Source organism: Drosophila yakuba, chromosome 3L (assembly GCF_016746365.2).
Source record: "Drosophila yakuba strain Tai18E2 chromosome 3L, Prin_Dyak_Tai18E2_2.1, whole genome shotgun sequence".
NCBI classification, from domain to species: Eukaryota; Metazoa; Arthropoda; class Insecta; order Diptera; family Drosophilidae; genus Drosophila; species Drosophila yakuba.
Genome location: NC_052529.2, coordinates 15,507,807 through 15,533,500, shown reverse-complemented (window position 1 = coordinate 15,533,500; position 25,694 = coordinate 15,507,807). Strand labels below are relative to the sequence as shown.

General features: G+C 38.4%; 1 protein-coding gene across 5 annotated transcripts in view; it reads left to right on the top strand.

The window, feature by feature from the left end:
- Positions 1-25,694, top strand: part of LOC6534203 (protein phosphatase 1 regulatory subunit 16A) — a 41,432-nt gene that overhangs the window by 7,070 nt on the left and 8,668 nt on the right. For 2 of the 5 annotated variants that reach the window (XM_039373585.1, XM_015195020.2), the window contains one exon: positions 20,005-20,050. The gene's annotated coding sequence lies outside the window, so the exon portion shown is untranslated. Of the gene's footprint in view, positions 1-8,571; positions 9,555-20,004; positions 20,051-25,694 lie in introns of those variants that run through there. The other 3 variants (XM_015195021.2, XM_039373586.1, XM_039373587.2) reach the window with 3 other exon arrangements.

Below are 25,694 nucleotides of genomic sequence, written 5' to 3'. Positions count from 1 at the left end.
CCATGGGCGACTGGCAGGCAGATAGGCGGAAAGACAGAAAGTGCAATATCTAGAAGCGCACACGATCCGATTTGGCCGTACATTAGTCTAAATATAGGCGAGTGTCATAATACCCTGCCCCGAAAGTCCCCCCTCCCCTGCCTTTTCGCCTTATAAAGCGGTTCTGTTCCAGTGACAAGCCAACGAGCCAACGGGCCAACAAAAACAATGACTTTACCGCCAACAACAATTCAAATTCAACTTGTTTTTGATTAGATCATTCGAGGCGAAATGTCAGTCAATAAAGGGTGGCGCGGGGGGTGGCAAGGGGGAAAGTGCGGGCTGGTTATACTTGGACCTCCCTCCCCCCACCACAGCCCCCCTAAGCTCACCCCATTTAACCTGCCGCTGGCGAGCGATAATTAACTGAAATAGACCCGTGACTGTCAGTCAGCCACAAGACATTCTACATCGATATATGTATATATGTATGTTCATAAATCCATACTCTATGTGCGTACAGTGGGTTTTAAAGGTTTTAACGGCTTTAAAGGTGCTGAAGGTGCTGATCTTAGAAGCCATCACTTTTGCATTCGCTGAAGCTAGCAATACGATTATGTTTTCAAATTAGTAAAAGCGGTGTTTCTGAAGAACCTGCAAGTTCAAGATTTGTTTCTACCTTTAACATGTGTTAAATGTTAATGTGTGTTTAATGTTAATTTTAACTATATGTTTATTTGCATAAGATAATTTACAAGTTAAATAATATGCATAGATATGATTTTGGTATGATTAAGCAATATTAATACGGTAACGAACTGCATTGTATGTGTGCATATATGAGGACATATATCTTTATTTCTGTTCTTGTGGGGGTGTCGTTAAGCACTTGAGTTGCAATTACATTTCTCGACGAGACTGCAGAAGTGGGCTAGTTAAGAATGTCAAGAAGAAGTACCGCACCGAGAGCCATAAAAGAAAAAACAGCCAGAAAAGAAGAAAAGAAAAGCTGGGCTAAAAGATAGGCATTGAAACTTTTTGGCATACACTCAAAGAAATGGCAAGCCTATTACACCATTTTATGATGTCTGTCCGAAATGTTGGCATAGATGTTTAATATGGTAGAGACAATATATTTTAGTAGCAGTAGTCTAAAAAAAAATATACTCGAAAATGTAAATATAATAATAAAAATTTAATAATGTAATACAATTATTATTATTTATTATAATATTAAGGGTTTATTATTAACTAGTTACTAGTATTCAGAAATCTGTATAGAGTAAAGCAAAGAAATATTTGCTTAAATCAGAGAAGAGCTCATTCAATTTTCTTTCTGCAGAAATCGTGGCAAAAGTTTGCCTCCCTTAGCCCACTGCCAGTTTCCATTGCCAGTAGGTTTCGTACCAGGTGCTTAAGACCATTCACTGATTTTTTAATAACTCACGACTTTGGCCATGGCTTTGACAAGCTGTTAATGGCATTAAAAGAGGGGGAAGCGGGGGAAGCAGGCAACCTCGACTGCAAAGGAAGCAAATTCTTCGACGAGATGGGGAAAAAATTGTTGGTCATTTAACAGAAAGCAATTTCGCTCAGCACAACTAGCTTTGAGAATTATTTCTCTATTTTTCAACTTTTCTCCTCCCGTAATTGGTTTCAATTTGATATCGAAACGCATTTCAAAGAATTTCTTTGAAATCTAGTTTTCTCTGCTCTCGCTGAATTTCGGACAAACATATTTTTCTGTGGTTTTTCTATGTACACGTCGCAGTAGATAGAGATGCGATTGGCTATCCTAGGCCGCATTTCAGTCCACTTTTTCGGCCAAAAGAAACAGTTTATGAGATACCACTAATTGGCCATAAAGCTGTATGAAATTCATGTGCAGGTTATTCCCACTTTTGTGGCCAATTAGTCACCTAAAATGTGGCTCGGTCAATTTTAGTGATACCCTATAATCCGGCAGAGGAAAGGCATGTGCGATGATTGGTTAACAAAAGATTTTGTTAATAAAAATGTTTTATATTATTATTAACTTTTTCCAATATGTATTGGCTCTAATACTTAAAACTCTTTAATACTACAAAACAATTTGCAGCTTTTAGGGTATTACCTAGTCTTTACACATCAATCAATTTGATTTTTGATTATTGTTTTCTTGTTTTTGAACTCTTTTGATAAGCTTTAAGCTGATATAAAAGCTGACCATGCTGATAATTATTTTCCCTCGAATGTTATTGCTCGCTGTAAATCATAAATGTTTGCGTGAAATACACAAAAGTACAATTTTTAATTTATTAATGCGGAACAATTGAGCTTAATTTAAAGTATTTTGGAAAATGGTTAACCGAATGCGGTTATGAATGTCATAAATAAAAATTAACAATTGTACATAAATTGTTGGCATTAAGTAGGAACAATGTTTTAAAGAGGACGTAAAATATCTGTGCTTTTTCAATTATTTCTAGAAAATCTCTTTTCAAGGCAGCCAATCAAATATTTATGTTCCATTAACAACTTGCTGAGCGACACTTGACGGGACGATAAAAACAAATACCCACAAAAATCGCTTAAAATATTAATGCCATTAAAAATGTAATTTCAATAAAGACGGCGAGAAAATTCAATTAAAGCAAAATTTGTGTGCCACCACAGAAAAACCAAAACGCAATCCAAAACAAATAAAAACGCGAAGAGAAAAAACAGTGCCAGCATGGTAAAGCTACTGGATAACTTTTCGTTCTATTTTTCAGCCGGGTTTATTTACTTTGTTGGCCATTTTAATGAACCCGCTGGCCGATAAATAAACCCAACTCTCCGATAGCAGCTGAATTCCATATTAATTAGTGGTCAAGGGGATAGGGCAGTAGTCCTTTGGGGGCCATAAGCTATTAAAATACTCAGCTGCATTTTGGGCGCATCTATTGGAGCAGCTTAGCCGAGTAAGCCAACTTTTAACCCAGTTAACTACCGTACCTTGACGCACCTGCGAAAGAGAAACAGAACAGAAACAGAAGCAGAAACAGCGGCAAAACTCAATCTAAAACTAAAGCCATTTCCCTCACAGAAACACGTGTCGGCAAAACAATTTTCCAACTATCTCCATCTAACCCATCTGCAACTCGCATCCACCCACGAAGACGAAACTTTGGCGAATTCTTTAAAACGAAAACAGCCAGCGGCGAATTCATCTCTTTCCGCCCCTTGTTGCAATATTTGCGCATTTCCTGTCGTACAAATATTTCCCATGTAACAGCTTCCCCGCAGCTTTTCCTACGTGGACTCCACTCTGCTGCACCGGTAACAGTAATAGTTACAATGTCAACAACAACGCGGCCGACGGATCCGCTGCAACACTGTTGCCAACTAACTTTCTGGCCAAAAGCTGTACACAGATAGTCAAAATTGCGGAGTGGAGTTTTTTTTTGGGAACATGCCGGTTATTTTATACACTTACCAAAAGAGCTTAATTATTCATTGTATTACATTGGCTGTATTAGCCTACTAGTATTACTTAGTATTACTATTCATGAACATTTTAAAACATATTTCTAAAAATCAAAAATATTTCCATAAATAGCCTTACCAATAATAATCTATTTTTACAGTGCAGCACCGGAATATGTAAACTTTTAAATATTTTTAAAGCAACGCTTATAATATTACAGGCATTTGATAGCGATGTTATAGGCTTATAGAATAAATATTTACACGAATTTATTGTTTATCGTGATTGGATAGCTTATTTATTACTTATATCCAGGCGAAGAGCGACAGGTTTGTTTGAGCTTTTTGTTTGACTCTAGGGTCCCATTCCCCAGAGGGTAATTTTGGTGGAAAGTTTGCTCTGCAGCTGCACTCGTTGGAAAAGTGAAAGAGTCGCAGACAAAGGCTTGCGGAAAAGAGGTGGCCGAGGCGGTCTGTACCGCTAAACAAAAGCAAACAATGTAATGCCAGCAGCAGCGACCACGCACAACGAAAACAACAAAGTTGCGGCAGACCACGGGCGTCAGGAGAACGGGTGGTGGAGGGGTTAAGGTTAAGGGGATTGGGGGGGAAAACCGAGATAGGAGTCACCAACTCAGAGGTGGTACTGCGACAAAAAGGAGCACATGTTGCATCTCCTTTGATCATTAATATTTAAAGTTCTCAAAAGAAAATGAATAATTTAGTAGAATGGTTTTATGAAATGAAGTGATATTATTCATATATCTCGGTTTAAAACTTTAGGTAATTTCTTTAGTAATTTGTTTTAAATAATCCATTTAATTGTGAATATATACTATTAAACAGAATGTAATCATTTAAGCCGATTTATAACGATTATTGCGACCTTTATTATTTTCCGTGTGGTAGAAAAAGAAGGGGAAGACGAATGTTGCCACAGCTAGAAAAAAGGAAAAACACATTTGCGGGAGAATAGCAGTAAAGTGGAAACAAAGCGACATGTTGCGCCTGAAAGGTTCTCTGGGAGGGAAAGCCCCAAACCCAACCCAACCCCACCCACTCACACGCCCACGCCGGCAGAGACGCAACGGCTGACCTTCACTGGCAGCACGTGGTGTCTGAACTGTTACCAATCCGAGATTGCCGAATGTCCTGGCATCGCAGGGCGGCAACGGCTGGATGCGGTTGTCTGAACACAAATCCGGAGTTGGCTTTAAGATGGATGTACACACGTACATACATACATACATATGTTCTTGTTTGTTTGGCCATTTCCAGTGCGGAAGAACCAGTTTTGGCGTCACTTTGTGTTTGTTTGGTTTTACTTAGATAGGAGTTACTTTTAAAGGGATTTGCTTAAAAGTTAGTTTACAGCTTGGCACCAGCTGGACAGAAAGTACCATTACCATTTTTCAAATTAATTACTAAGCTAGTATATTTTAGATATACATATGTTATTTAGATATTTAGTCCTTGAACCCTCGTTAGAATGAAACAAAAATAGCTAAGCAAATGAAGTTTGTTAAGATAACAGCTTTCTGATACAGTATGTAAATAATTATATTATACTTGTGACTACCTCTTATTAAATGAGCAAATATGCATTTGGAAAATCCGTCTACTTGATTACCACTTGATTAATGTGCCTTTGGCGCTATAAAGTGGTTCAGTTTCGTGACTAATCCTCCACAGCTGTTTGTCTTACAAAAACCTTTTCAAACAGATATGAAAATGTTGATTAGATTAGCAAGCAAACACACATTCCTATTTAAGGCACTTTGGCACATCCCATTTGGGAAAAGCGGGACCCTCAAAATGCTTTATAAAGACCAGGCCCATTAACGTTCAACGTCATCCATTTATTGTTATTTATATTACGCAATCCCAGCCCTCTTATCGCCAATCAAATAATTAGAAAAGGTGAATAAGGTGTATCAGGTGAAACAGGGCGAAACCCCACAATGCCAATACAAATTATGGAACTTGCCCTTTTGAGGTCTTTAAGGCTTCTTTATAACAACTAGAAAGAGGGACAAAGAAGGCGGCATGCCATGGGAAATAGTGATAAAAGAATGCAAAACAAGTTGGCTACACAGAGAGGAACCGGTCTTTAATTATTGAAAAAAATGTGAAAAATATTGTGTGTGAGAATTAATTTAATAGCAATGTTTTAGTTTCCCTACAATATAAAAATTGTATCATGCACTCTTTTAAATGTTTAGTGCTGCTTTGACTGCTTTAATTAGTGTTGGATATTGCCGATTTTTAGGTAATTTTAAATCGAATAAAATAGGCAATATTCCCTTTATGGGTATTCTATACTAATTTAAATTTCATGTTTCGTCGTGTGCAAAGAAAGAACGGCTACAAGTTTGTTTAACAAAGTGGTTTTCAACACCCCATAAAAAACATTTGCAAAAAGCAGCTGAAAATTCTGGGAAGGGTAAGAAAACGCACGAAAAGGCAGCAGTAACAAAAGGAAAAAAAAAAAAAGAAACAAAAACACAGGAAAACAGAAAAATACAAGCCCAGGCGAATTTCCCACTGTTTCCGCACGTAAAAGTAAAAGGCAAATAAATAACCGTTGAGAGAAATGTAAACAATGCAGGCCAAAGATGCACAGCAGATGAACAAGAAGAAATAGCAGCAGATGAAAAGATGAAAAGAGGAAAATGCCAAAAGCACAAATAGCAACTGAAGCCGGTTCAAGTTGAATTTTCCTCGCAAGGTTTTTCCTTTTCCTCTGCTTTTATTTTGAGCTTGTGCATACTTTGCAGAGATTTGCACTCCAGAAGGGCAGACCGAGTGGCAGACAGTTGGAAATTGAAGTGGAAAAGAGTGGTAAAATAACTACACCCAGTCCTAATCAACGAGCTAAGCAGAGAAGGAGCTAACCGAGCAAAATGGAGATGGGTTAAACAAAATGAAGAAAATGGCTTAATTTATGGAGTTTGCTCGGGTGGAAACTCCTCGACATTTTAAAGCAAGGGGCTGAAGAAAAATTCATGATTCGGCACAAAATAACGCAAAAACCTTTCTTTTAATATTCACAATCTGCTTAAATACTAACTCCTTAGCTATTATAGTTATTCAGCTTATTGCAATTAAGCATTTGGTTTTTAACCAGTTAAGGCGTGAATAATGTCAATAAATATCTAAGTAAATACTATGATTGGTCAAAAAAACCAATGTTAAGTACATTAAACATTTAAATAAATCTTTTTTGATTGGCTTAATATACTTTGTTTGCCTGCTCGTTTGGAATAAAGAGCACATAAACTTAAACAAATTATTAGCACGTTCTAATTTGGTTCAAATTTGTTTAATTTATTTTGTAGAGTTGTGCAAATTGATATTTTTAAAGGTTTATTATAAGAGCAACATGAATTATTTCTGATGACATTTAGTGTCAACGAGAGCAAAAATTTGCATACAAAATATATTGTTGATCACTGGTGATAATTAAAGTAAAAAACTAACTACTAAAAATAACCAAAAAATTACGTATACGCAGTGTAGCTGTGAAACTAATGCTTTGCGCGTGCCTAAGTGAGATTTACTTTGAAAACAATCAATTTAACCTACCCTTTTAGTTACTTTAAAAATGCGAAATTGAAATATAAAATAAAATATTACGTATACGCCAACTGTTCCAATCAAGTACTTTGTGCAGAAGCCTGGAAATTTATAAACCAATTGAACAGACCAAAAAAGTGGAACAAAATCAGTGATACAAAAACGGGAAACGGAAAATGGCAAACAAGTGAAATGGAGCAAATCTTTAAGCAAATGTCGAGTGGGCGGCAATTGATAAACTGCACCAGATAGAGCAGCAATAAAAGAGGTTGGGGGAAAACACGGGAAAACCATCAAAAGAGGTGGTGGGGGGTAAACACACAGTAGCGCACTTTTCCTCCCCCCCTTTGCCGTCAGGAGAGACATTGCCAATAGCGCAACGTTTCGGAAACAATTTGAAGGCCATAAAACTTGATGTGGCGGCTGTCATAAAGGAGGCGACACCAGGCACAGATTCTACCCCCATTTTCCGACCTCCAGAAGCTAGGTGAAAACTGCGACGGCACTTAAGATGTGGAAAGTGCGGCAGACGGAAAATTCAGAAGCGAATGCGGCAAAGGCAAAGGCAAACAACAAAGCAGCAAACTCCGGCGGAGGAAAAGGCGGCAAACGTCGGCAAAAACAAACAAATAAACAACGAGCAGCTGTTTTTGGCGCCGCCACGGAGAGAAAACTAGAGAGCGCGTCGAGAGAGAAAGCAAAATGGTGAGAAAGCTTGGTTTTCATAACTGCTCCATGTCGGCTACAGTCATCGCCCGGAGAACGAAATGTGTTTCGTTTATAATCATTTAAACAACAAAATACAATACTACAATTTATTGATTGTTATTAAGTTTATTGAAAATAAATTGACGTTTATTAATTTATTTATTTATATAGAGCTAAGTTAGAAAGTAAATTTATAACTTAACTTAAAGATGACGTATAATGAAGCAACCTGCTTCAATATTTCACGCCACCACTGTAAGCACCATCTTCTCTCACCTGCCTGCTGTCTCTCACACTTCGCCAGTCCTTCTCCCGCTCTATCACAATCTCTCTCTCTCTCTCTCTCTCTCTGGGGCACTTCCTGTGCAATTGCTCACCGCCCACCTATGGTACGGCACTCACTCATTCATGGCCAGACTGTAGGACTCTCCCCTCCGCCCTTTGTCCAAAAAGTAAGCTGCGCCTATTGCAAAGCCAATACTACAGTGCAGGTCGAAATATTAGCTAACAGGTTGCTTTTGTTGCTTAGAAGATTAGAATAGAATAGAATATTTTCTTAAATGTAATTGAATAGTTTTTAAAATGGTTGGCAGTATGAACGTAGAGATGGTAATCTAGATATAAAGCCCATTAGTGGGCTATAACTAACAATGGTTTTATAAAAACAGTAACTAGTGAACTAAGAACTTAACTGCTTAAATTCTTCTACGGGAGTGTCATTGTTTTGCCCGCGACTGTGCGGGCTAACACACGAATGGGAGAACGAAGGCGGCGACGCCGACTGCAAAACGACGCTGCGGCATTTTGGCGCTTGGCATGTTGGCCATGTTTCAAAACGTTTGGAACGGCTTTTGCTCCGCAGTCGTTGTTCTGCTGCTGCGAAGCAAGCAACCAAGTTCCGCAGCGCACTCGCAACCAGTTGAGTTTAGGGCCGTAAATACGAGTACGTGCGGATACGGAATACGTCGTTTGCAGCGGCCTAAAGCCTCAGGCCTGAAGCCGTTTATTACGTATACGAACCGCGTGCCGCCGCCTGGCAAACTTTAATATTTTCCATTAGTGTCACAAGGCAAATATGAAGCCGAAATGTAAATGAAAATGAGCGGGCCAGTCTAGAAGCGCAAAAAAGATAACAGCTGGGCACACAGCCATAGTTGGGTGAAATCAATGGCGATAAGGCGTCAAATACTTGAAAAAAAAAGAATGGCAAAATAGAAATGGCAAGTGGTTAAAGTGAACTGAAATATTACAAATGTATCAAATCAAATAAAGAAAACCCAAAGGCATACAATAACAATAAACCCAAACTATTATTCAACGAAAATAAATAAAAAGCTAGAGAAAACACAAAAAAAAAGCAAAGACCAATATCAATAAAGTGAAAACACAAAAAAGTAAAAGCAGCAAAAATCAGCGGAAAAATATGTGAAAAGGCAACCAGCAAATCAAACGGAATATAAAGGAAATTGTAACTCGTTGCCACTTCACTATTTTTTGCCCATGATTCACGTGATAAGAAAATGGTAAAAGACCTCAGATAGACATATAGATTGCATGCACCATTTCCAAGAGGTGGAGACATATTTCTCGATTTCGATTTCGATTTAATGTGAGTGCCGGGCGAGCAAATACAAATAAACAAACAAATCAAGCACAATAGAGTTCTCTTACATTCCGTTGCGATTCGCACTCCTCCAGTACGGCGCGTTTGGTTCTACGGAAAATGCAACACATATTAGCAATGCCATAAAACAATAAACCCGAACGTATTAATTGCAGTCTTGTGATAGTGAAAATATGGAAACGAAACGACAAGCGAAAAGGTAAAAATAAACAAACAGGAGGTAATACACGCAAACTATTTAGTTCCATCACAACAGGAAAATTGAATTCGCAATAACAGAATAACAAAAGACACAATTTACTCAAAGTTTGTTCATCTAAAGCCGGATTTAATAGAAACTCTCTTTATTAAATAAGTACATTGATATTAGAGCTTTATAGCCATTAAAATAATTGAACCCCAAAATAGGTACTTATATGGCACAATTTATTTGCTTATAGTGGTAATAAACCTTTTATCATACAGAACTTTATATTTAATTCGACTTTATAAATGCCAAGTTAGTCGACTGATATTATGGACTTTAATTAACAAAATATGCCCAGCAATGACACATTTTTAAATATCATGAAAACCAATATAAATTTTGTGCGAGTTTCATTTCGCATTCAAATTTCACATTTTCCACATGCTTATCATTCTTTCATATTTGTCAACAAAAAATTCTCGGAATAATTTACTTTTCCCCATTCGACTGCTATTTTCTAGCCAATAATTGGTCATATGTTGACCAATTGACGATTGCTGGCAATGACAGCTTTAAGCTTTTTGGCAGAAGAAATATGAATTTCGGGCTTATGGTGAACAAATAAAGATGCCACGAAAATGAGTTGAAATTTTAAATATATGAAATACATTTTCCGAAAAAAATTAAATACAACCACCCATTCATTTTGAAATGACAAATAAAATGGCTTATTGGTATCACGTTAACCTGTTTAAAAAAAATTTACAAAATTAAGCTTAATAAATCCAAAATGTCATGTGTATAATCTGTATTCAAACATATAATTCAATTCAATTATGTCAACAAACAACAATATAATATATAAAATTTGAATAGCTAACAGAAATCGCAAATTTAGTCGACTAATTAATTAGGACATTTCTGTTATTGCTGCTTGAAATTCATGGAGTAGCCAAGGCCGATTGCTACCAATTTCAGTTTAAAACTTTTAATTAAAATACTTATTTATTGCCCAAACGAGACATTTCACCAAGTCCTATTCCAGTTTCGAGGCTTTACCGCAACGAAAACAGAACTTTAAATACTTTAATTTCATGGGGGAAAACTTTCGGAATAAAAGCCAAACCATACAAAAATCGAGTGCCAATAACAACTTGTCCTTAGACACCAAATTGGCCTCCATGAAAGTTCAGTTGCCAAAAATGTAGGAGGAATCAGTTGGGGAATAGTGGAGTGCGGTCAATTGGGGAATGCTGAAATACCCTGCAAAGTCCATAACAAAATGCATGTTGTTAAAAAATAACAAATTAAATCCTTTTTTTATTGGTGATTAGGATGTATAAAAATGTAAACATTGTACTTTCTGTCTGTATTATCGTTATAGGTATATTTGAAACCGATTGCATTTTCACGATACGTGTAAGTCGGTAGAATTCGACTTTTGTCATACCCCAAAAACTCGACGCCCAAAAAAGAAAAATAAGAAAAACAATAACAAGCAGCAGGAATAACTTTTTCAATTGGCTTCCGCTCTTACAAGATTTATCCAAATATAGATATATATCGTGTGTGTGTGGGATTAGATGGAATCATTCATTTCCTTGGATCATTGAGTAAGTGAGTTTCTGTTGGCTTTCCTTGGGTTTTCCTTTCGCTTTTTATTTACGCCCGCAATTTGTGCTGACAGCTCCCATAATTTATGGCAGCCCACTTATTGATTACGGCAGAATCGCTCAAAGGTGAAATTCATTTTTGGATTTAAAAGATTGTTATCAAACTGGGCAATAGATTTGCTGCTCTGTTCCACTTGGCTTTTCCACTCGTTTGCCGTTTAACTGCTCTTCCGCAATTGCGGTCGTAATTTGCTGGTTTGCCGTGTTTTCGGAAAAACTCAACAGTGGAATCAAAAGCTTAAACTTTATGCTCAAAACATGAAGTTTAAAAAGTTTATGAAACGTATTTAACCGGGATATTTTTTTATTTATTAATTTCTTTTTAGCTCGAATTAAAACGCAATTATTTGAAATATTTTATAGAACTTATTATAGTGGTTTTTTGTTAAGTCATAAAACCAACCAATGGTTTAAGTGATACACAAATTCTAAAAACAACCATTTATCGAAAAATTCCACAGTTTTTCGGGATCTAATTTTTTCACAATCTACGTTGAACTCGAACAGCAAGTTAGAGCCATAGAAGATGGACTGTATTTTAGTTTGGACCGCTGGCCAAGCGGAAACGAGAGCTGCCTCGCTTTGGCAGCAGCTTCCAGCCGTTTCCGTTTTCCGCTAGCTGGCCAAATTCTGAGCGACATTTTTATTTTTGGTTTTGGGTGCAACGAAAAGCGGGGGCAGGTGAATGTTTTGTTGCAATTGTTTGCAATTTTGTTGCCACCACAAAATGGGCAACTGTTTTCGGGGCTAATCTGTTGCCAATTTGTGGCCTTTTTGGGCCTTTTGCGTCAATTTTGGCCTGGTCGTTATGCAAAGGCTTTAAGTGCTTTTCACTAGTTTTAAAGGTTTTTCCAGCTGTGAGCTCGAGGGCTGGAAATGAGATTTACATATTTTCCTTTGCCTGCATTTCACTCTGCATTCGCATAAAATGGTATTATGCTAATTGTAAGCGCTATAGCCTGCTTTTAGAATTTATTCAAAGGAGATTTTATTTTTTGCATATTTTTGTTTTCATACAGATTTTCGTTCATCACTCATTTGTTGTTAGCTTTGGCTAATTAGAAGCGTGCCCCAATTGCCTTGCCGAAATTTATGCAGATAACTCAGATCTCAAGGGAAAGAAAAAATAAGAGCACGCTTCAAGGAACTTCCCTTTGTTTGAAGAAAGGCAAGTGGTAAGAGTTCTTGTGTTAAAGTTTCGGGAACCAAACATTGTGGGGTGTAATGTTTAAGCAGAGTGCTCGATCTTTTCCTTTTTGCATTACTTCTGGAAATCTGCTTACAGTTCACTGCTTGTGAATTTATATGCGTGTGAATAAGTTTTTTCTTATAAGCTGAGATTTTGATGTCATCAGCATCTCAATAAAAATGGTGAGCTACTAAAGTTATGACAAGTTATAAACACATGTCCCTTAAATTTTTTAATAAGATTTATAGAAGCTGCATTCCAATGCAGCATATCATAAAGTCATGCCTGCTTAAAGATTCATAGCATATAAAGCACCGATTGGAATAATAACAGGCACAAGAGCCTTCTAAAATTTGATATCTGATTGCCGTTGGCTGTGAGCCAAGCCACTTAAGTGGTAATGTTTCCACTGTCTGGGTTATTAAAGTTAAGCCAGGCCATTGTTGTGGCCATCTTTGCTTTCATGGAGACTTAGGGGCACGGCATTAAATTGACAGCCCATTCCCGTGATATCTCTCAGGAGATGATCAATAAAGCCAATCCCTAGCTGCCAATTGGCAGGTCTTTCACCCAACTTAAAGGAGGAATATTTACGACTCGGGGTTATGCAACCAACAGGGGGCAAAAAATAAAAAAAGCGAAAAAAAATGAAAATGATTTCAAAATTCATTCGTGTGTAAAAATGGCAAGCGAGTAGAGACATTGGCTTAATGGATGCCGTACCCACATAAGCGGGCTATACAAAATTGCGACCAGAGGCCTTGGGTGCCGGCAAAAATGTGGGTGAAGTTCGCCGAATGGAAAATCCATTTATCAAAATGACGTCCAAAGAAACCGCAAACGCATCGCACAATTTGACGCCAAACAAGCAGCGGCAACAACACGAAACAAACGATTTAAATTAATCCACTTAAGGCCACTTAAACCCCGATGCTAGGAGTCGAAAAATGTGTGCCAAAAATTCCCACGCTCCTGCAAACATACAAAATTCATATATTTATATCCCTGTTCATGTTCGAATTATCTGTGGATGAGTGTAAAATGTCAAACTCAGCACTTCTGTGGACTTCTGTGTGTTCTGTGCGGCAGGGAATGGCACGAAATGAATGCGAAGGAAACCAATATGGGAAAAATGTGAAAGCATTCCATTGACCGAAGTGGACTGTGCACTTTGAAGGTGAATCGTGAATCTGGTTGCATATTGCATGTACTTTGAGAGTGCCAAGTGGGCGAAGTGCAAATAAGGACGGACCAATCCTTTTGACAGGCTTAATAATGCTTTAAATTGGTTATTTGGTTAAGGCGATTTTAAAGGACTTTCCTGCTTTTCTCTTTGCCAGCTGAAATGATTTTCTCTGTGCATAGAAATCGCTCTGTGCTATTATTGATCATTATTTATTATAAGAAAAAAATTAGAAAAAATTAAAAATATTTATAATTTAATTTGGTATCAAATATTAATTCCTTATCAAATTTTACCGTAAATGGATCAATTTAAAATGCATGAGCTTCTGTTTTTGATTTCTGCTCTGAAATAAATTATTAAAGTAATCTGATTTTCCACCTACGTTTCTGCACTACTCGCGTCAGTATAAAAATTATAAATAAATGTAATAAAAGTGCACTTTCCTTGATATACTATCTGTTCCTTTGCCCGTTGTAAATCACAAACCTCCCATTCCCCCAGAGGGTATAGCCCACAAATAAGTGGGTTTGATGGCTTGACATATTGAAAAAGGAAGCCGTTGGAAAAAATATTTCGCAATTTCAATATAAAGCCTGGCGGCATGCTAAGGCGGCTAAGGACAATCGTGGGCGGCGGCACGCCCCCCAATGTGGGTCAAACTACACTCGTACTCTCTCACGCAATTGTTGTGGCGGAAGGGGGAAGGGAGAAGCGAGGGGGAGGGAGGCGCCAGGAAGGTCGGAAGGTTGTCAACGTAACGACCCCAAGCCGACCCGCTTTTGGCCAAGGCGCCGGCACCAGAAGTGGCAATAAAAACAATCGGGTCCTGCATATGCTGGACTTCCTACGCCGAGGGTGGCAACCCTGTCAGTGGTCGCCCTCAGCGCTTTTAAAGCGACGTTATCGTCTCTGCGGGTTTTTTTGTGGTCCCTGATTTGTGCGCCCTTTGAACAGCCAGCAAACGGGTATGATGTTCCAGAGGAACTCTCATAGTCTGATCTGATGCGTGATATATGTATAAAACATGAAGATGAGTTCTTTAAAGGAAATGTAACTGTGGACTCGTAACTCTAACTCTGGAAATCAAACCCATACTAAATAATATTCCCGGTTCGTGATCTGAAAAATAAAAGAAGCATTCTTTGTGATAATATTATATTTTACTATCATAACTGCATTTGACCAAACAAAGTTAACTACAAAACAATTTAATATTCCTGAAAAGTAATTATTCCAGTTTTGATATAGATAATAATACTACATTTTTTATATATTTTATTTAAATTTTCTAATTGTGTATCAGGATTTGCGTTGTGCAATTTAAGTTGATAAGTTCATTATATTTTATTTTGTTCCTACAAGCCGCACTCCAATGATCTAGTTTTACCTTCTAAACAGTGTTGATTAAGCTATTAAATAACCTCAGGTAGCCTATTAAAATTGTCAGACTGGTGTACTGGGTGTATTCTGGCTTGGAGGTGTAGTGTGCCATGTGTTTCCTGATTTGGTTCTCCTGGTTTTTGTTGCTGCTCAAGCGTTATAGTGCCGACATTTTATTGCTGCATCCTTGCAGTTTTTATAGACCCTTCCACACATGGCTTCGTCCCACAATTCTTGTATCCCCCTCTCACTTTCTCTGCCCCTCTCACTTTCTCTGCCCTTCTCTGTTTGGCACGCTTACACAATGAACCCACATGCATATGGCTGCCTTTGGGTGTTTGTTTGTATGTGTGTCCATATTTATCGGTGTGGGTGTTGGTTTTACGTGTGTGTTTGCGGTCTTTCACACATCCTGTTGCAAATTCGTTACTTACTGTTATTTTAGTGCATTGTGCGGCCGACGGAAGTTGAAATAAAGGAAGTAACAGGATTCGGATCCCGAACATATTTAAAAGTGTTCAGGCACCAAAAAAAACATCCCTAAATATTAAATGAATTCTTTTCTAGGTTCGTTGACAAATCTGCTCCAAAAAGTAGTTGTTAGTATGCATATTATGCAATAGTTTTGTCCATATATTCACTTTATTATTATACTTTATATTTATTTGATATAAATAATTTTTAAGTGACGTGATGTATGCATTTTTTTTGTAAAATATGTTACTTTACTACAAAGGTATTGTGTGTATGCATCATAAACACCTCGCATTTCGCACATCAAATTTTTGCATATCGGCAAATGCCATGTGCAGCCCACATTCCTTTCAAGGTGAATTTCCCAGTTCAAAGGAATGAAATTTTTGGTACGAAAATTACAACAACTGGGAAGTCTGAGCGATAGATGCAGACGGAAATGTCAAACAAAAATGGGTATGAAAATCAGTAGAACCAAAAATGGCAGGAGACTTGTCTGCATGGGCAACCGTATTGGATGGCAAAATGTGGCAGAAAGGCAGAAAGAAGCTTCGAAAGGAGCACATACACGGTTCCCTACTCAGATTTCCCTCTTTATCACTTTTTCTGCCATCTTCCACAGATTGGAGTCCATATGCTCATCCTTACAGCAATTTGCCTCGTCAACGAGTTTTTTTCACAGTTTTCGTTTTCCAACAGGCAAAAAATGTGAATCCGAAGGTAGAAAAAAGCATGCTTAATCCGAACTTAAATGTACTCTGAGCGGTTAAATAAAGTAATAAATAAAAAGTATATCAAGCGTATACTACTTTTAAAAAACACTATATAAATTCACACTTGTTTTTATTAATTTTTATTATTAATAATTGTACAATAAATGAATATTATTTTATTTATTTAAATTATTTATATTTAGGGTTGGTTTTAAGCTGAAAATTAATATGTGAAATATCTAACTATAGTAAGAGAATAAAAGTGTCTATGTTACTCCTGTGGCATAGAAGCTTACGTCTCTATGCCACATTCTCCACAATGTGAAGATACTTTTTTAAGGGGGCAACAAAAAGCTCGTTAGGCTAAATAGAAAGTAAGAAGATAATCGAATAGAATTTCTACAGTACTCGTCAAGCGTTCGTGCTTCATTAGATAAGTTACGTATTGAAAGTGGAGATAAAAGAACTGCCAGGTGATATCAATGTCAGATAGTGTGCTACAGTGAGATAAGGGCTTGCCAATAGATAGCAACTTAAATGCACAGTAAATTAAGATAAAGTGATTAATAGCCCTTTTAGTCCACCCGCCATTAAGTAAATTCCCACACCATAATCCCATCCCACATACCTCATTCAATCCCCCGAATATTGGCAGTCAACTCTGAAAATGTGCGAATCCCTCGCTGAACTCAATAATTCGTTCCAATTGCTGTCAATTTTCACTGCCTTTCATCTGTTTTCAATTTGTTAGTGGACGAAATATCTCCATAGCTCGCCATTTAAATATTTTAATCCCAGAAACAAAAGCTGCGTGGGCAATAATAATTTATATTTGTAAACAAATTAAATAGCAAATTGACGATTGTAGTAATGAACTTTCAAATTAAAACGCACATAACCGCAAAATTGGCCATAAAATTCAGGTGAAGCGTATTATTTGGATTTATTTCCTTCAGTTGGCAAAAGAACGCGTACGACCTTAAAAGTATGTTCAAAATATTTTCCCTGCCATCTTTTTTTTTGTGGCGGATAAAGTGGGCGGAGGACATTGTCACTACAATTGACAGTTACACAAATAGCATGGAAATTTGAATAATTTATGCTAAAATAAGGCTCGAATTTATTAAATTACGACATGCTGAGTGGGAATAATATGCATGGATGATTTACCAAATTTTCGCTTGTTCCTGAAAGGACTATTAAATAAATTCAAAGATAAGTTTTATCAGCAAATATGTAAAGAGAAACTGAATGAAATCTAAATTTAAGTTATATGCCGGTTTTAAATGTTAAGAACTGAACTTAATACGGTTAAATGCAGGGTTTTCTTTTTGTTTAATTGCACGTTTTCTTGAAGAAAGAAGAGATTGCTGTGAAAGACCAAATGTTAAACCTTGATGTGGATTTTTAGTTTAATCCCCAGGGGGCTTAGCCTGGCAAACTTTATAGGTGTTCTCTTTCTCACTCTGTGATCCCGTAAACTCCGGTCTAAGCCTTCAATTGTTGCCATTGTCAGGGGCTCTTCATCATTATCATCATGGGCCAAACAACAGTTTGAAATCATAACAGGAAGCCAGGCCAACCACCAGGTGGCCAAACTACTGTCCCTCCAGCCAACACCCACTTCCAGACCAACCCGACCCACCCAATTAAGTCACCCACCCACTGATAGCTACGTGCCTCCGCCTGGTGCGGCTCCTCTGAAGTCCGTCTGTCTGTCTGTCCCTCTGTCCATAATAAGCCCGTATAAGCTCCTATTAAACCCTTTCAGTGGACGAAGGCGCTTTTAATACAAATTTGCCCTGGTGTGTGTACTCTCAAAAGCCAATTACGTGCCCCAAATGAAGATTGGGCAGGCGGCAAATGGAAGCCAAACTGAACATAAGATTTATAAGATCACGTGCTCAATTATTAAGCCACTAAATAAATAAATAGCGGTCCAGCGACACGTGCCGCATCCAACTAAATCACTCTTATACCCCAACTGCCTGCCTTCCAACCAGCCGTATCATAAACATACCCACACACAGGCGCGCACCAAATATAAAAAGGAATTTCATTCATGGACTCATTACTCATACGCCGTGTTGGCCCGTTCCCTTCAATGACGGCGGCGTTTTGTGGCTTCCGCAGTTTAATTAATCACAAGGATGGCTAATAACGTGATGTAATGGACAAAGAATGCGCTTATTAAGCGGTCCTTTAATAGTTCATTTCAGCTTATAGGATAATTAAGAATTCAACGTAATATTATGGTCACTGAGTGCGACCACTTTTAAGAAATGCACAAAGCTTAAATGAATGCAAAATATATGGTGAGCTCTCTTGGCTTGCTCTTCATTAAAGGTTTTCCTTCTCTATTTCAACATTCTTTTTATGCACATTCAAGCTAAAGTAACTCTTTGATTAGTCCTCTTGTAAATTTGAAATGACCACAGTTTGTGAAAGAAAAACCCATCGCACTATAATCCCAGGTGGCATTGTGTGCAATTTTTTGCCATAATTTATTCCCCCCAAGGTGTTGCGACCCCGTTTATATTGGGATGATAAAAATCGCGCAATTAGCCGGCGTTGATTTTCGCACACAGGACGGGCCGAGGACCAGCACAGAAACCATTATAGGAGTATATATATAGAACTAGAACGGTGCCGAAGCGGTCCTATGTAGGTCTAATTTACGAGCAGGGTGCAAAAATAATTTACGTTCCGAACGCAGAGGGGGGTGACAATGGTTTTTCCTCTATTTGGGAGGTGAGGAAGAGGGGCCTGGAAGAGTTTAAACGAAGGTGCAAATTAAATCAACATGCATATCCGTTTGACACCGTTTCGCCAAAGCCTCCAACTCACCTTTCCGCACTTGGGAGCCCCCCTTTAAAGGGAATACTATATCGCTGGGGGTTGTATATTTTCCGGGGTTGGGGAGGTTGACTAGCGGGGCTCTACAAAATGGCGTACACATTGCAAATGACCGAAAAAGAGAAATTGGGTGGCAGTGGAAAGTGGGAAGTGAGTACTGGGTGGTGGTGGGTAGTGAAACGGTAACAGCAAATGGGGGGAAATGGGAAATGGAAAAACTTTTGGCCATGTGCTCTGACTGTGTGCACGTCTATGCTAACCTTGTTTGAAATCTGGGACGCATAGATATATGGGAGGTGGCATGCGAAGGCATCGAAAGTGGCAGCAACAATACAGGCAAAGGACGATAACAACTTTTCGGCTCCTTTACAGTGGCAAAATATTTCGAATTTCTGTGATCATAATGTCTTATTTTACTGAAGATCAAGTTTAATTTGCCATTGCTTCCTAATAAATTCCGCCAATTATCAAAAAATGTACTACTTTTTAAAGCTTAAATCTATATATATAAATAACTCAATATGAATATTACAACAATCTTGAATACAACATTTTCTGCAGTGTATTTGCCGTAAGGGACGTGTACTCTCCCTCAAAGGGATTTTGCAACTTTTGCTTGTGGTTTTTAAGAACAACATACAAACTGCATTAAGGCTCCCACATTAAAAAAAATGGATAATATGCACGCAGATATGGGAAATAAAAGATGATGGGCTGTAAAGGGAATGCAATTAAGTTCGCTTACCATATTGAACGAAAGCAGCTATAATGAAATGGCTAACATTGAATGATGGACTGTCAGGACTTTGAAGAATAGTTTCGTGAATGGGAAAGTCGTGTTCAAAGTTCTGCATTTACTTGCGAGACTTCAGATACACAAAAGGCTCGGTTGAAAGGTTCTCGAAAAAGCTGAGCACTTGCTCATCCAAAATATATTAAAGACAATTTAAATTATACTAATATATTTAATTGTAAACATTATTTATTAATTATAATTTTTTCTTTATTTTAGGTGTCTTAACAGCAAATTAGGAAAGGGAATAACGGAATAAGTAAAGGTAATAAGAATTCAAATATTTAAATTCATGTCTTTTTCTATGAAACATATACATTTTTCTTTTTGCTGCATTTCCATTATTTAAAGAAGAATTCTGTGACCCCATTTAGTTTTTATGATCAAATTCCATACCCATCCGCTTGTGCATTTAAAATTCCTTAAACTTTGCCCCCAATTACCGAGTTTTTTGACTATTCAATTTGGCCACGAATATTAAATAAGTGACTAATGTTGTTAATAGCCCACAAGTCTGGTGGGTAAAAGAGTCAAAAGAGTGAGCTAACAAGAAATTTGTTTGCGCATATGCTAAAAAAATTAAGTGAAAAGAGGAAAAGTTGCGACGAGGGGACGAGGTGTTGATAGCGACGTGAGCGCTTGACACTCGCTTAAATAAAAGATTTTTTAATTAAAAATATTTCACCTGCAAAATAGGAAAAAAGGCTAGCCGGGAAAAACGAGAAAAGCGCCGACACAATTTTCCTCTTTGCGCTCGCATAAATAAATGCAACCACGCACAAGCACAACACAATATACCAACAAGAATATGAACAAAGGACTCCAACAACACCTTAAACTACACTAATAAAAACGAAGAGCAATTAATGCAAACAAAGCAAAATGCTTAAATATTTTATCTGTTAAATTTAAGCTTTGAAACAGGAAGGTGTTCTTGGTGTTCTTTATATGAAAGTGGCTCATAATAGTATTTAAATGGCAGCAGTTTCTTAGCAGATTTCCCCAATTAATAATAAACAATCAGTTTCAAACGGTTCAGTGTTTTTTGTTTGATAGGTCTATTATGCTGACTTTTAAAAATGCGAATTAAGTTTTTTGCGTGTACAACTACACTGACAACAACGCGAACCGCGGCCAAAACAACACCCGGAACGCAAAGAGCAATTTAACAACAAAGACACGTGCCAAATGGGCAAAGGGCGGCTGAATGGGGAAAAGTGGGCGGGGCATCGGCAGTGGGTCAGCGAAATGAAAATAAGCCGCGGGCGTAAATATAAATAAATGAACGGGCAGGGCGACAAGCGGTAAAAGGAGTGGGTAGGTGGGGAGGTGGGGAGGAGGAAGGGGCTGCCTGCGGCAACAGGAGCAAGCGAGATGGCATCTGCGCGGTAAATGATAGGGGGCGAAAGGTAATAATTAATTCGATACGCAAACAATTGAACTGTAGGTGGGCGCTTTAAGGTCATCAAGACCGCAATGACAGCTACGATAAACAACAAAAAAAGGTCAAAAGGGGGAGAAGAAAGAAAGTGCGAGGCAGGTGCACAAAATGGGTTTAAAACAGCAAATTGGAGCATTAATTCGCGAAAAAGTTAACTTTCCCGACTCTTGAACTATCTATCTTGCGCTCCAAATGTTAAAAAAAAATCTCTTTTTATAATTATAAAAATACTTTATGAGAATCCCTTATTGGTACCGAATCATGTAACCAAAGATAAAATCTTCCATTAGAAATGCAATCCATAATGCGCTGTTATTAGAAAAGACTGCACATCGTACTATAATTTTGGTAATACCTCTGTTATTCGTACTCCATCGATTTTCTAAACTTAGAACTTGGCGTGACAATAATAAGTTTTATCCGCAATCTTTCACGAACTGTGCTTATAGATTTAGCTATCAACTAGTTGTTTGTTTATTTGTTTTGAACAATACCACATATCATTCAACTCCCACAAGTACCGCGTATTTATAAGATCAAAATAATAAAAATAAAAAAGACCAACCGACACATCGTTAAGCTGGTGAAGAAAAATAACAGAAATAATGGCTGGCGACGCTTAAACAAAAATGAAATGAATGAAATGAGAGGAGAGTAGAGTTCGGGGTCCAAAAAGAGGAAGTGGGATCAGAGCAAGGACATGCCACGTCATGCTGACAGTGGGCGGAATTCGTTGGGGTCCTTCGCTGTATATATATATATATGTACATGTGTCATCAGTAAACTTGATTGAGTAGAGAGCGGACGGGACGCGGGGTGCGGGTTGGGTCTTAACACGACGACGTGCTAAATTTTGAGAGATGACCAAGGCTTCTGTTAAATTGTGTACGCCAGTTGGCCGGGTGGCCTGTTGGCCAGTTGACTGCCACACAACGAATTGCACTGGGGGAAATTCGCAACATTTCACAGAAAATTCGGGGAAAATTCATTTATGCCAATGCCACGGGGAAATCGCAGATATGGTTGAAAATGCTTTCAGGACAGTACGCATTCCGACTAAAACCTTGCAGGTTTTTCTGCGAATTGCACTTGCAGTAAATGTATTTTTTCCGACACATAAAAAACAGCTTATAAGCTAAGTAAAAAACATTTTAAACACATTAATATACCTTTTAAATTTAAAGTAATGAGGAAATTGAAATTAATAAATACTAATGTAGCGAATTCGGTTTTTTTTGTACTTCAAAGATTTGGGAATCCAAGTTTATGGTGCATCGAAAACTTTCATGGAGTTCAGGAACATTTGTGTTATTTTTGAGCGGTTTCTCTCAGTTTATGAGGACTACGATGTGGCCCAGAAATTGGACGTTGGTCACTACCAATGAAATGAACACATCACTGCAGGAGCAAATGCGATATACAGCACTCCATGATAATCAGTTGTGGACGCTTTTCCTCTGAAGGAGTGTGTGTGTTACTGGGAAATTGGAGGGCGGAGGAATGTAGCAGGAAAGTTCAAGGGTTGGGGGAAGTTCGTCCGGCAGTTTTAACATATTTACTCACTGCTTATGCATATTCAGCTGGAAATTACTAACAGGAAGTTGCATTCGAAAAGCCATTTTCAGCACACACACTTTTTGCGTTGTGAGTAACAGTTTAGAATACGATTAGGAGCTTTCCTAACAAAATGTACTACATTCTATGGTGAATTTATAACATTATCTCTTTATGAACTATCTGCGGTGTATGTATTGCATTAATTATTTTCTAACGAATTAGAGCAACTAAGCATTCATTTAATATCAAGCATAGTTTCTGTTTGGTAAGCTGTCAGGTGCTATGAAAAGTATTAGGCAAAATGTAAGTAAACAGAAGTTAAAATGATGAAAAAGCTGCGGAATTCTACACATCTGCGTGCTTAGCTGCAGAAGCTGAACATTTGGCTGAACATTCATTTCACAATTCCTTCCAGCTGCAGGCACATTGCCCGAATGAGGTTAAAACTAAGTTGGAATTCGTCGGAGCCACCACAAAACCTAGGAGAGTGCTTTTAGTGACAATATTACGTAGCTAAATTCAGAAGGCAGCAAGTCGGCAACTCCGGCAAACATTTGGTTGCCAAGGAATCCCATTCGCTGAGAGCAATTCATTTCAACTCGTTGAAATCTCATGCGAAGCACACTCATTATTTTGGTGTTTTTGCTCGTAAGCATTATTTTTCTGCCGCTTATGGTAAGCTGCTCAGCTTTTCGGTCTTTTGGGTGGTTAGACCCCAAGTTGACATGCCCTGTCCATTTTGGCCCAGTCACTGGAAGTCCCTGGGTCCTTGGTCCTTGGTCCTTACGCCAGTACGACACACAAAAACGAAGCGAAGGGAACTTTAACTGGCACAAAATACACCTGTGACCCCGTTCGCCAGACGCAGCAGGCACTGCAGACAAATCAGCACTGAAATTTAATTTGCATGAGCCACGTCGCTTCCACTCTTGGCCAAAATGGGCGTCGAACCGGCCGGGCGGAGTCAACAAAGCGGAAACAACAAAGTTGGAAACCCAATTCGCATTTTCCCAGTCTCGGCGGAGGCCCAGCCCCAAACCGTTCGCCCCATGGACGTATTCCGAGCCCATCTCGGCCAAAACTCGACCTGACTCGAGACTCGAGACCCGAGACCATCGCCTCACGTGCAATCGCTTTATTTGATTTTCATTTTTGGGCCAAACCCAACAGCAACAGAAGCTACATGCCAGTGCCAGTGCCACTGCCAATAGCAAAAACCAACACAGTTGTTAAGAAGCACAGCACGGAATCAGCCTATACCCTTTTCATTCATCGTAAGAGTGCTAGGAAAATTCCTGGAATTTTTGATTATGAGCAGTATGTGAATTGAGTGCTGAATTGAAATGTTGATGATCCTTCCAAAAATTTAAATACTCCTTAATATTTGTTTATGAAAGTGGGAAGTCTCAAATCGTTTCCATCTGTGCTATTGTGATATTTCAATTCGTATATAAACGCATTTGTCAAATTTATTTGGGGCGACCCAAACTTAAATGGGATCTGATGCTTGGCTGATTTTGCCACAAGAACATGATTACCATCATCTTAAGAGCCACGTGGGCATCTCTTTTCAAGGTAACTGGGAAGTAACATTCTTAATGCCACATAAAACTTAATGTCCTTAAATTTGAGTTAAGTTAAGCCATTGAAAATCAGCAAAATTATGGTGCATTGAAGAGTTGGATTTTGTTGCATAAAAAAATAATAATATTACATTTATAAGAACTACTTCTTCGTAGCTTTAAGTTCGAAGTGTACTTTCCTAGGAATTTATTAGCATATGTTTTTGGAGGAACCTTTGCTAATGATGTTTGGTAAGCGCTGCTGATATATTGCAGTTTGCAATGCAGCTGAACATGGATTGCCCGAAATTATAACATCCCCAACGAAGGGCACAGCAGCAGACACAGTAACTGTGTAGAACTTTCATTGCCCTGCCGTGTTTGGCTACTGAGTCTGTGTGTTTTTCGAGGCACACTTTTTGGCCAGGCCAAAACGAGTCGTACTGGGCCCATTCAGTGGCAGTCATTGCAATGGCCTCGCTAGGAAGCACTTGGGCACCAGTTAAGGCAAACATCCTGTTCCCCCGTCTAATCGGCAGTTCCATCTTCCATCTCCCCCCTCTTGAGGGGCTACCTCCCACCACCACCCCTTTGGGGAAGGCCCCCCAACCACCAACCCTCTTGGCGGGTGCTAATGCACTTGCACTCAGTGCAAGCACATAATTCGCTGCCCTCGAGCACACATGCGAGAGCAGCCGACACTCGAGAGCCGCCACAAGTACAGTGGGACCCGGCACCCACTCCAGTAGCCACCCCCCATCCACCCACCATCCACCCTTTTGCCCACCCCCGCGGGGTGAGCTCCTCTGCCCGCTTACAGTGGCTGCTAATTAAGCGGAACTCGAACGCTTCGATGGCCATAAACCATACGAGAAAATAATGAGCAACGCGTGGCGCTGAATAAATTTTTAATTGCACATTTTTATTGATGAGAAAAAAAACGGAAAATAATTATGCGAAAGTGAGAGGAAGAAAATACCTATTCCAGTTCTGAATGCGCAGGATTAATTAATTTTTGTAAATGGGTTTCCAATTCAAAGGGAATATTTCTTTCAAGTGGCACTGAGACTCTTAAAGTCCATTTATTGGTAACACAAATTTTAAGAAGAATTGCCAGTTTTAAAGAAATATGCATAAATTGTTAAAAAAAAAATAATATAAAATTATTAATATTATTATATTTGTGTGCATAAATATTACTAGTGACTTGCATAAAACTACTATTGTATAATTCAAATTCAGAGTCTAACAAGTCTATAAATCGTTAAAAAATGTTTTAAAAAGTTGTAACGATTCTCTCTTAGCGGAGTACCACTGTAGCAATCTAGCAAAGGCATGTGCAGCTGGTG